Raw genomic sequence first — 11,834 nt, forward strand, 5'->3', positions numbered from 1 at the left:
ATGTACAACAAATCTTAATTACAATTATATTAACGTAACAATATAACAAATATTAAAAACAAATTATAATAACAAACATAACATATTATAAAAATACAAAACAAACCAAATCAAAACAAAATAAATAAAAACAAAATAAACCTAAAAATACAAAACAAACCAAAAGAAATGCAAAAAGAAACGGATGGCAGCGCTCTTGAAGATTTTTTTTTTGTTGAGCATTGTATACCTCATTGATGGCAGCGTTCTGGAGCTCCTGGAGAGCTGGTAAAATGATTTTTTTCTGTTGGAAAATCTCTGAATATCAGCAAGATTTCAGTCGAAAATTGCTCCAAGAAAAACAAGTGCCTGGATTGCGCTATATGAAGGCATGCCAACGACAGTACAATGGACACGCATTCCTTCAGGCATTGAAGCTGAAACTTGACTGTTTGATCATAGAAATGCATGTACAGGTGTAGTTTAGGCTCAACGAACTTCATATTTTCAAAACTGCACTCAAACCTTTTGTTCATTACTTCCAGCATGCAGTCAAACTTTTTTTCATTTTGTTGCGCTGAGAACCGGAATCACATCTAATGCCAGCATAGAAATGGAAGAAGCCAAGGCCAGATTATATGAGATAATAACTTCAGGAGGTAAAAAATCAAACGCTCCAGTTAATGAAGAATCTCCATGGATGGTTGATGCTGCTGGCTTGCCAAGTAATGCGCGTGAACTTCTTCCAAGGATGGCTGCGCTTACAAAGAAAGTAACAGCACAAGTCAAACAACTAGCAAAAGATGAAGAAGAAGGTCTTGCTGAGACAACTTCGGATGAAGCCCTTCCTCCATATGATCAGGCTAAAGCTCTTGGGAAGACGAATATGGATGTTGATAGAATTGCTGCTGGATTACCATGTGGCAGTGAAGGATTCCTCTTAATGTTTGCGCGCTGGAAAAAGCTGGAGCGAGACTTGTACAATGAAAGAAAGGACCGGTTTGATATCACACAGATTCCAGATGTTTATGATTCGTGCAAGTATGACCTCATACACAATGCACATCTGCATCTTGATGGCTTGGATGAGCTCTTCAAAGTGACTCAGTTGCTTGCAGATGGAGTTATTCCTAATGAATATGGCATTAATCCTAAACATAAACTCAAAATTGGGTCAAAGATTGCACGCCGATTGCTTGGAAAGATATTGATTGATCTTCGAAACACTCGCCAAGAAGCCATTAATGTTGCAGAACTGAAGTATTCTCAAGAATGCTCTGACATATCTTCTAATTTTGGTGATGATGAATGTGATTCTGCGAAGAGATGTAGGAGAATGTCTGATGATTCAAGAAAATCAAGTGAACAGGCATTGGATCCAGAAGATCATGATGGTAAAGAGACACAGTATCGTCTGGATCCAAAGTATGCAAATGTCAAGACTCCTGAACGACATGTCCGAACTCGTCTATACTTTACATCAGAATCTCATATCCATTCTTTAATGAATGTCCTTCGGTATTGTAACTTGGATGATTCACTGCAAGGAGAACGCAACCTTGTTTGTGATGATGCTCTTCACCGCTTGTATAAAACTAGAGAGCTGGACTATATGGCCTATATTGTATTGCAGATGTTTGAGAAAACATATATATTTTTTTTTTTATGTTGATTTTATTTTGTTTTAAACAACAAATTAAAAAACAAAATTTTTTTAATTTGTTATTTAAATTGAGATTTAAAAAAAAAATCAACAATAATTTTTTTATTAAAACCTAATAAAGAAATAGTCTAAAATTAAACAATAACTAAATCTAATTTTTTTATTTTTTTTTGTTTTAAATATCTACAAAAAAAACAACAAAAGAAATGGTTAATTTTTTTTTAATAATAATATGTATATATGATACATATATTATTAAAATTTTTATTTTTTTTTTAAATCTAAAAAAAACTAAATTTCATCTAGATTTTTTTATTCACAAAATTCTTTATTGTCATGTTGCACATTAGTTCTCAGCAAGAGTAGTTTTATTCGAACCAAATCAATTGACTTTCTGATCTTCCTGATCGCACGAAGCGCAGGAAGAGAGCATACTCATCGCTTGATTTGTTTTTATTCATGCAGGGGGGGTGTTCTTGAAAAGACGAAATTTAAAACTAGCTAAACACTAAACTATCAGAAAACTCAAACTTAAACTTCTTTGTGAAGATCCTGCTGTCACCAGGTCTCACAAGTTATTTTGTCTAAAGAAAAATACTAGTACTAAATTAAATTTCTAATGCCTAATCCCTTAGCACCATTCCCCGGCAACGGCGCCAAAATGTTGGGAAATTTATTGGACTTAAACTGCTGCATAAATTATCGACCAGGGAAACTCGTAAGCTTGTGATGGTGCTAGCACAATATATGCAGGAGTAGGAAACTAACTCTATGCCTAACTAAATTATTTACGATTCAATACAATATGTAAGGGAAGAGGCTCCTAACTAAGGAGGTCTTGGTTGTCCTTCCCTACAGTATCATAGAGAAATCATTCATAAAACCAGAATCTTAAAATAAAGACAAGAGAATGAACTTAATTGTTGTTTAGATTCAAGTAGAGAGAGAGACTAACTTAGTCTCTTGATTGTCCTCTCATGTACTAGTCCAAACTAAACTAAGATTCATTCACAAGCATAAGAAATGAAATAACTTGAAACATAAACACAAAGTAATGAATTTCAATTACCATATAAATCAATGGAGAGAGAGCCTAACTTAGACTCTTGGTTTCTCCTCATATGATACTTGAAACATAAAAGTAAAAGAATGAATTTCAATTATCTTGCAAATCAAATGGAGAGAGAGTCTAACTTAGACTCTTGGTTATCCTCTCATAAGTTGATAAGATTCTAATTTAAAACTCATTCATCAATCATAAACAAATCAAATCCTCAAACATATAAGAAATTAAATGAAATAAGATCTAATATGAAATAACATGTTTCTCTCATCCTTTTAGAGTGAGCTCAATTCTCCTAAGAACAAGACAAATTATTCCATATACTACATTAAGCAAACTTATATCTAAAAACTACATAATGGAAATGTATGAAAAATGAAGCTTTATTCTATTCCATCATCAATTGGATACAATGCTCTAAGAGTCCTCTTCTTTGGAATGGAGGACGTACTCCTATTTATACAAAAACTTATGATAACAACCTCATAAATGTAGACCCACTATTCTCTCCTTTGACCCACATATTTCTCAACCAATGATGACACATAACCCTATCCTCCATGATCTCCTCCATGAGGTCCATGATCTTCTCCATGAAGCTTATCTTATCAAATTCGAATTTGATCATTCAAGGCCACATAAAGATGCCCTGGAAGCTTCCTTTGTGCCTACACATGTCAACAAACTCATTCTAATTGTTAGGTATAAGTATAAGCATTTTATTTTCTAAAGTTTAGCCATAAATTCACTTAAAAATGTTAAGAATTAATAAAATTTGGAAAAGCATAGTTATAATCCAATAATGAGGTAAATGGAATGATGTGGAGGTGGAATGGAGGTAACATGAAGGTAAAATGTGAAAATATTGGTGAATAATGGAGTGAAAATAGGGACTATTTTGAGGCCCAACACACTGTTTGTGCTAGATGACCCTTCTTAATTCATTGTTTTTGTGTTTTATGTTGTTTTGGGGGTTTTTGGTCCTTTAATCCCTAATGATTTACAATGTAACTAACAAAATCTTAGATCTAGATTCTGTAAAGGCTGTTAAGAACCTAAATAAAAAAAAGAGTTATGTAAGACTTGGAAGCAAAGTTTAATCAAGAAATGAAAACAGAGTTTGTATTTCCACTCTTAACATTATTTCCAAATCATGAACTACAAACTAAAAAGTAAAATTGCAAATATTTTCTAATCAATTACAGAGACAAAACTAAAAGAAATACTTAAAAACTAAAAGTGAAATTGCAACTAATGTCTAATCTATTGCAAAAACAAAACTAAATGAAATACTAAAACTGAAAGTGAAATTGCGACTAATGTCTAATCTATTACAAAAACAAAACTAAATGAAATACTTAGTTACTTTGCGTCTCAATTTTGGGAGAAAAATCTCCTTGTGATGACATTTTGAGGAATTATGTATTTCATTATTCTAAGAGAAGATAAATGCAAAAATGCAGAAAAGACTCATTGTATGAATGAAGTATTCAACCACTTAGTTTAAGATGAGTTATCAACTAGAAGGATTATTCAGAAACATTCATCTACACTATGAGTCGGTAAACTAGTAATAAAATGGCAAGAACAGTAATGGCACTGATCAGTCTATTTGAAAATTTAAAGACTAGTGAAACAGTAAATGAAATAAACTACATTACACTATTGAAATTCAACTTCTAACTACTGATAAAAACTAGAAAGAAATTAAACAAAAGGAAGCTATTTTGCATTGAAAGAATCTATTCTGCATTAGTGAAAAAATGATAAAAATTGCATTATAAATAAGGTTAGTACAAAAATGATTATGAACACTGTGAGAAGGAATGATGAATTTACAATTTAACTAGAAAACACAAAACAAAGTGAAATAAAACCTCAGTCAGTGCGAGGGCCCTCTGCAACTAATCAGGTTATGCATGCTTAATCAATCTCCAAGAAACTCTTTCGTATATCCATAAAACATGTGGTCTTCATATTAAAAGCAGGAAATGAGTTTTTCAAAATTATAGAACAGTAAGTCTGAGCTTAATACATGAGGAAATTCAAACTCTCTCTGTTTTCTTTACACAGGTATTTATAAGAAAATTATGCAACTGTTTGTGGAGAAAAATAAGCTACAACCAAAAACACGTAGAAGACAGGCACATGGAATTTTCTTCCTCGGCTGCTGGAGACATAAATCTAAGATGATGGCTATTGGATTCGGTTGCATAGATGGCTGTTGGAGTCCATGGGTTCAGGAAGTTGTTTCAGATAACGCTTCCCATCATTGTGAAACATGTTGATTATCCATGAAATAGAGTCTTGTTGCCTTCGATATCTACGTTTGACTTCTCCATTGACTGGAGTCTTGTACCATCTTCCTTGTCGACCTAGGCTAGGTGAATAGGAAACAGTCCATGTCATGATGATTTCCAAGCTTCCCATGTAGTTATTTTCTCCTTCTGACACCGAGAACATGTTAAGGCATGGGAGTAGCTACGGAATAGCCAATTAGCTACAGAATAGGCTGTGTTCTGTAGCTAAAAGACAAAAATTTATTCAAATGGCAAAACATAAAAGTATAACATGTAAATCACTAAATGTCCTCCTTAAGGCAATATATACTGGTCATTGATGATAGGAATGCATTTCTTCATGGAAAAACAAAGAAAAGGGATGAGAAGAGTTGCTAAGGAAAGAGCAGTTTTGAGGCTCAACACTTATAGAGGAATGTAGATGATTATGAGGCTATCATGGTCTCAGGGGGAGCATATGGTAAAGTATGGCATCTTGCGGAGTACTAGTAGCACGAGTTTTGATCTAGTTCAACCATACATTTTCATATCAGTATGATCAACTACTCATGAGGTATGATCTAAGGGGGAGTATTGTCAGCAAGATAAGTAGCTGAAGTAGAATTGGCAATATCAATTAAGAAAGAGGCTTATGAGGGATTAACATAGGATAGAAATGAGCCACAAAGCATTACTAATGATTTCCATGGCTTGAAATAAAGCGTTCTAATGCAGGATACAAGAACAGGGGGGCATTACACGTGTTCTGATGTTTTTCTCTAGGTTCTCCATATATCTTAAGTGTTAAATATGGGGTATCAAGGCTTGTTCTTCATATTGTTATTCATTTTCACTCATATTTTCTTTTCAACTGATGTATTTATTTTCTATGATTGGAAAATACATGTATATAAACCTTGTTACAACATTTGTTGATCATATTCAACTACCCTAGCATGAGAACATGTGGCAATATGATGCATATGTGACTTGAGACTTGGACCAACCATATCTAGGATGTTATATGTAGTTTGTTACAACCATGTACCTTTTATTGTTTCATCATTATGCATTGGTTGAGATTCATGTCAATAGTATGTTGAGTCATCATGGTATTAGGCATGTCATGGAGGAGTTTCATGGAGTTATCTTACAGCCACATGTATGGGCTAATGTTGATGTAACAATCATGTATTTCAACCATTGATCCATAGGATATTATGATGTCAACTATGCGTTTCATTCAGAAATCCATGTAAAATGTTCATGACGTTATGTACTTGTATTGTATTTTCCATTGGTTATCTAGTCATGAGTCATGAGTTCATGTATGAGGTCTTATGTCACTCCTACAACCAAGTATGTACAATGTTATATGTCATTTAGTCATGGTCATGTGGAGTCTTGGTCCATATGGTGCTTCTATGTGTGACAAGGAAGCATTGTTTGCAGTCAAAGCGGTTCATTGCAGGCTGGAGTTGATTTAGGAGATGTCACATGTTCAGGAGGAGAATTTTATGTTCCTATTGCTTCAGCCATACATTATTTGCATTATGATCCATTTGGAGGTGTTCATAGTGTGCCTCATGCTATGCTTTGATTGTTGGGGTTCCTGGCATCATTTTATGAGCTTAGACGTTCTTGAACATTTAGAGATGGTTTATATACTTGTGTTGTTGCTATGTAGCTATGGTAAATATTCTGTGTGGTGCCTCCATGGTGCCTCATGTGGATGTTGCTCCATATTGTTGCATATTATGTGATGCTTCTCATTGATTCTATGTGATTTGGTTTGCTGCAATGGAGAGTTAGGTTGGTGCCTTATATGCTTGATGTTGCTTATGATTTCCATATATTGGCATATTGTTGCATGATACTAGAGGTTGTTGGTGACACACTACTGTGAATGTAGATTGGTTATATACGTTTCTTGTTGCTACTAGTATAAGAGACATAGATATTGATTAATGTACGTTGTTTTTCAGCCGTGTGTAGGTCACATGATTCAATACTTGTACATGTTTTCTTGTTGCCTCATCATATGGAGTTGACCCTTTTCTATTGATGTCAAAAGGGGAGTCACATAAAAGAGGAGTTCAAATTGGAGGTTGCATGGTTTACATCAATGCCAAAGGGGGAGATTTTTGGCATTATGGTTGGTGTAGTTGCAGCTGGTGTGTGCTAACATTGATGTCAACCTTGTAGCATGTATTGCATGTGTTAAGTCATGCAAATGTTGTATGGTTGTAGCTAGTTGTGATGACATTGAGATGGTTATTTTGGCATTGATGTCCACCTTTGATGTCAACCTCTTGATGATGTAGCCTATTGGGAATATCATTTTCATGGAAGAGTTATATTGTGTTGGAATGTGCTTCATCCAGGATTTCATGCTTATGCTTATGGAGATGACTTATTTCAATGATGGTTTTCCCTTGTGATGATGATGGAGATGTATTATAGGTTTGTGTAGATATGTTGCAATGATTAGAGGTGAGTTGCTAGAATGGTGTCAACTTGTTTGGAGACCCTAGCATGTTGATTAGTTAGACAGGGTTGGAGGCATTATGATGATGAATTAGATACTTCATATGAGCATGATCAAATTGTGTATTCATTTGACTAGATTAGGAGGTGATTGCAGGTAGTGAGAGGATGATTCTAGAAGTTTTGGAGCAGTGTTTGTTAATTTTTGAAACTGCCATAAAATTCCACATTCTATAGCTCAAGTAAATGACATAATTATTTAATTATATTCTCCTTTTCGAGAGGACCAAAATCGACCTAAAGATCTCCCAACTTGGTTAAGAGGAAGTCAAGTTACGAATTATTTTATTCACACATATATTGTGGAATGGGTCAACCCTAACCACTTGGGTAACTGCTTGGGTCATTCTTAACCCCAAGTAAACCCTTAAGACAGCTTATTAAAGGAAGTGACCTCAAGCTCATTTAGACACACTCAATTTATTCTTTTATTTCTTCTACTTTGTCTTGGCTCACACAGGTTCATCAACGAAAGTCCTCATTAGGTCTGAGGTCACAAGGAAAAGGTTCACTCCGAGTTAAGGTATTTTGGATCTTGGTCGCTAGCACAGATCTTAAGCTTTTCATCCATAGTCACTGGCACAGAGTGAGTAAGAGAGTGATTTTCTCTCTCTCTTCACTGGGAGTTAGTTTAGAGGGAGCGACTTTTCGTTTAGAAGGTTCTGGTCTCCGGTCTCTCACTTTAGGCAGCCTAGGGAGCAACTTTTCTTTGTTGGTCGCTCAGATAGCACTACATGAGTACGAATTTTCCTTGATCGATTGCTCGGACAGCCTGAAAAGGGAGAGACTTTGGATATTTTTTGTTCAGATCCATAGTCGCAAGCACAAAGACCACTTAAGAGCACCTTTGTTGTTAGAGTCACCTGCATACTTTCTTCGTCAGTGTGACCCTAAATTCTTTCGTCGCATACAAACAATGTCAATGATAGTGACCTAGTTCAGATATCGGATTTTGAAATCTTAGAATCAGTACTCTGTGGATTGAGGTTTCTCTACTGTAGATTGGTAGATCTGAGTATCTTTGTTGTTATAACAAATCTATAAATCTGTAGATCTATTTGATTGTTAAATTTTGTTAATTATATGTATTGGGCTCATTGTTCTCACTGTTGTACCTTTTTATGATGATTTACTAAAGAAGAAGAATATTTGAAAGGGTTTCCCCCTTGTGGGGTTTTTCCCTAGTATTGGACCAATCTATTGTCTCTTATTCTTATGTTCTATTGTCTTCTTTATCACTGTTCCTATTATTCATTCTTTAGTTACGTTTATGATTGATTATATTGCTAATAATTGGATGCACTGTTAATAAAAAGGAAAAATTGGGTTAAAGTAACTGAGACATCATTAAACAATATGAAAATTTAACATGGTATCGAAGCTACGATGAAAGTGAAGCCTAAGAGAAGACAAGTCTTGAAGCCGTCTTCTTCAAAAAGAAGATCGTCTGATTTAAAGTCAAGATGTCATCCTCTACCTTCAAGGATCATGAAAAGCTAGGTGATGTATCAAACTTTGCTGCATGGAAAGTCAGATTGGAGATCATAGCCAAAAACTATGAATTGTTGGAATATATTCAAGGAAGTATACACGAGCCTTCAAAAGATGCTTTTGCTACACTCAAGAACATGTACAAGAAAGGTGAGTCTAAAGAAAAGCCAATTATAACTAATGGTTTACAAGATCATTTGCCTCCTTATGTTGGGAATTTAAGAAAGTCCAAAGATATATATGACAAGATAACTGGCATGTATAAATTCAATAACATAAATGAGATCATTACCTTGAAATATCAACTCAAGGAAGTCAAGATGAACAAAGGAGAAAATTTTCAATCTTACATTATGAGGATCTCTCGTCTTAGAGATCAATTGCATAGAGTTGGAGAAAATATGCATGACAAGGAACTGGTAATAGAAACTCTTACAGGTCTCCCCTCTATTTGGAAAAGATTCATTACTACCATCAACAACAACAATGTTCTTCTGACATATGATGAGATCGTGGGAAAACTCACTCAAGAAGAATCCAAGTTGATAGAAGGAGGAATAATTCAAAAGCATGAAGAAGGAGAACCCGCAGCATACATCACTCATGGAAAAAGGAAGAAGAGAAAGGGAAGTTCTTCAAGGAAGCCCTCCTTTATAAATCCAAAAAGAAGGAATGAAAAATCGAAATCTCATATTGAATTCTTCAATTTTCATAAGAAAGGTCATTATGCTCAAGACTCTCCTGAGAAACGGAAAATATTATGCTTCAACTACAATAACAAAGGAAGAAAATACTATCAAAGAGAAATGGAAAATATCATGCTTCAACTATAATAACAAAGGAAGAAAATACTATCAAAGAAAGAACCATGATAGAAGAGATTATAAAAGAATAATATACTCCTCAAGCGACCATGCAGAATCATCACCCTGAAAGGAAGCAAAGGGAACCTAGGTATGAAATTAATACTACAAATAAATCTGAATATATTCTCGTTTTTGCTCTTACTAGCTCTTCTCCACTAGATTTGTGGGATAGTTGGCTAGTTGATAGTGGGGCCACTCACTCATCATTTCATTGGTTACTCTATGATTTGGTAGAGAGGGAGACTAAGTTAAAGATAATTCTTGGAGACAATTCTACTCATCCCATGAAAGGCTTTAGGTCTATCAAGTTTCAGCTAAATTTTGGGGAATCTGTTTTGCTACATGATGTCATGTTGGTAACAAGATTAATGAATAATTTGGTATCTGTATCTCCATTGGAAGACAAAAGGATGAGGGTTTCCTTCATCGAAGGTAAATTTCTATCTTGGCCTACTGATTCATCTATGCAAGATGTCTTTACACTAGGATCGACATTTGAAGGACTCTATAACATCACAGGAAGACCTCTCCTTGCATTGGCTCATAATACAAATTACTTGAGCGAATTATGGCACTGCACACTGGCTCATCTTCACTATGATGCACTTCCAAAATTGAAGAAATTGGTCTTTGGTATTCCCAATGTTCAGGATCAACATGATGGAGTTTTCCTAGGTTTTGCATGTGGAAAGAAAAAAAGGGGACCATTTTCCTCCAGTAATAACAAAACTTATGACATTCTTCATCTCATTCATTCTGATATATGTGGTCTAATGCCTGTGCATTTTGTTGGTGGTCATCTCTACTACATTACCTTCATTAACGACTTCTCAATAAAGACATGGATATATTATCTTAAGAACAAGGATGACACCTTTGAAACTCTGAAAGAATTCAAATCATTGATCGAAAATCAATCAGGTAAGAGAATCAAAGTCTTCAAGTCTGACAATGGAGGAGAATACATGTCAAAAGAATTCATATAATTCTGCAAGAAAGACAGAATTAAAAATAAAACGATTGTGCCATATACTCCTAAACATAACTGTCTCGCCAAAGGAAAGAACAAATCTATATTAGAAATTGCTCTTGTTGTGCTCCATTATCAAAATATGCCAAAATTCCTTTGGGCTGAAGCCACATCTACTTCGATATATGTTCAGAACAGGGTACCTCATTAAGAATTGGAAAACAAGACTCCTGAAGAAATATTCACAGGGCAAACCTGATATTATCCATTTTCATGTATTTGCATGCCTAGTATATTTTCATATGCTGAAAAACAAAAGGAACAAACTAGAAGGTACTTAAAAGAAGGGTATGTTTGTGGGTTATTGTGATAATTCTAAAGCTCATAGAATTTATATTCATGGTCAGAGAAAGGTCAAAATTAGCATAGATGTAACAATTGATGACGATGCAACTCTTGGAAAAGTAAGAGATCTTACTCCACTTCCTCCTCCCAAGGAAGAGAATTATGATTGGGATATTCTGGATGGTCTAGCTACACCTGAACCTGATATGGTTGACGATCCCATAGAGCCTATGGATCTGTTAGATCCCCCTTCAAGTGATCCTCCCTCTAAGAAGAGATCATCGTGGATCCGTGACACTCTACAAGATACTAAAAGGAATGTCTCCATATGGAGATCATTCAGAGAAAGGAAACAACCTTGTAGGTATCAGGGATATGTTGCTACTATGAGCAGTATGATTCATCCAAAACCATCCACATTCAAAGAATAAGTAAAAGAACAAGTTTGGAAGGATGCTATGTCTGAAGAATATGAATGAGTTATGAAAAATGATGTATTGGATATTGTACCTAGACTGAAATGGAGGTCTATTGTGACTTCAAAATGGTTGTTTAAAATCAAGCATGGAAGTGATGGCAACATCGAGAAATATAAAGCAAGTTTCATGGCTCGTGGCTTCTCTTGGAAAGA

General features: G+C 34.8%; 1 pseudogene; it reads left to right on the plus strand.

Annotated features, from left to right (window-relative positions):
• Positions 1 to 582: 582 nt before the first annotated feature.
• On the plus strand, positions 583 to 11,634 carry LOC149253620 (inositol hexakisphosphate and diphosphoinositol-pentakisphosphate kinase VIP2 pseudogene; annotated as a pseudogene).
• The last annotated feature ends 200 nt before the right edge of the window (positions 11,635 to 11,834 follow it).

Source organism: Pinus tabuliformis, chromosome 7 (genome assembly GCF_031772625.1).
Source record: "Pinus tabuliformis cultivar Carrire ecotype Pingquan chromosome 7, CPIR1, whole genome shotgun sequence".
NCBI lineage: Eukaryota > Viridiplantae > Streptophyta > Pinopsida > Pinales > Pinaceae > Pinus > Pinus tabuliformis.